The sequence below is a fragment of the Eubalaena glacialis genome, chromosome 11, assembly GCF_028564815.1.
Source record: "Eubalaena glacialis isolate mEubGla1 chromosome 11, mEubGla1.1.hap2.+ XY, whole genome shotgun sequence".
Classification (NCBI taxonomy): domain Eukaryota; kingdom Metazoa; phylum Chordata; class Mammalia; order Artiodactyla; family Balaenidae; genus Eubalaena; species Eubalaena glacialis.
In genome coordinates this window covers 24,708,514-24,710,188 of record NC_083726.1, presented here as the reverse complement: position 1 = coordinate 24,710,188, position 1,675 = coordinate 24,708,514, and positions in this window count along the sequence as shown.

Below are 1,675 nucleotides of genomic sequence, written 5' to 3'. Positions count from 1 at the left end.
TGAGCCATCTCCCTTTCTTAATGACATTACCACTCTGTGGACAGACCTTCAGAGCATTGTGGTCAGTGTAGTATATTTGTACATGGGTATTCATCATTCCCATGACTAACATAAAGTTGTCTATGTATTATTCTTTTGTTCCCTCTTCGTTTTTATGGCTACTTTGCATTTCACCTTCCTATTTGTTGCCAGGCATGATGAGCTGGAGTGGAGATACTTGGAATAATGGTTTCAAATTATAATATCGGTACACTTTTGATGCCTCTAGATAATTAGTGCTGAAATTCTCAGCCAGTGGTGGTAACAGGAGTCAGAAAACAACTCTGAGAATAATGCAATATGCCTAATAATTGGTTCATTTTTTCCCCTCTGCCTAACTTTATTTTACCTGCTCTGACGAAGACTGGTTGGGGAAAAACTTATGTCAGCAGTCTCCTCCTTGATCCCACACAAGAGTCTAAAAGACTTCCTACCTGTTCAGTGTGTGGTTGGGAATCCCAGGCAGTATTGTAGTCCTGGCTTTTCTATTTCCACCTTGGAAACAACAGTAACTACAACATTACTCAACTCTTTGGAGACCTGAGCTGCAGCATCAACGGTCCTCTCACGTTGGTTTATTACATGACCATTAAACAACTCCGAAAATCAGATTTTCACTGTTAATAATTAAGTAATTAGGGAGTTACAAGCTTTGACAAGAGTTTGTCATCTTTTGATCCCTACAGGGAAAATAAAAACAACAAAGTGAAAGTTAATATACTGAATCCACTAACTAGTTTTCAAGTACTGCAAATGCCCTGCCATTGAAATTTCGGGGAGAGCTGGACCAGGCATCTCTGAAATGGATTATTTCCGCCCCCCGCCACGCCTTCCATCTGTGTGTTTTATTGGAGATCTTCTCTCTCTTATTCCAGAGATAAATATGCATGACATTGGCTAGGTGACCCTTTGGGAGGTTCCCATATTCAGTCAGAGGTTTACAGAGCACTGAGAATCCACCTGAATGTCAATAGAGTCTGAGGAATGGTGAACAAGGTAAGAATCATGAACTAGGAAAGAAGAAAGACCTTAGAGGGATATTTTTGTCTTGAAGTAAAACAAGCTGATCTTGAAGTCAGATCTTGGCTCCATAACTTATTATCTTGCTCTTTGGCAAGTTACTTAATTTCTCTGAATCTTAATTTCTCACTTGTATAAAAAGTGTAATAGTACGCATTTCAAGGATTCCTGGGAATTAAATAAAGCAGTTCATGAGAGCTCCTAACGTAGAGTCTAGCAGATATAATTCTCAATAGATATTAGTTTCTTTCTCCTTCTTTCTCAAAATAAAATTTCTTTACAGCTCCTGGACATCTAAAACTTCCTTTAAAGATTCATCTTGTTAGCTCAACTTCTGTGACTGTCTCTTGCATCTGTATCTTCTTTTTCATTCCTGCTGCCGGGAATGGCAGATTGGTATCCCAAGTTCAGACTGATACCCTTAAAACATGATTGCAAATGTATGATAGGCCTGGTCTGAAGCCTTCAGTGGTTTTCCATTACATGCCTAGAAAAATCCCAAACCTCTTAGCCCAGATAAGTGAGGGCCTCCATGTTTGAATCTCCTTTCTTTTTCATCCTCGTCACTGAATTCCCTGCATACACTTACCTAAATCATGCGGTTTTTTCCTCCCTG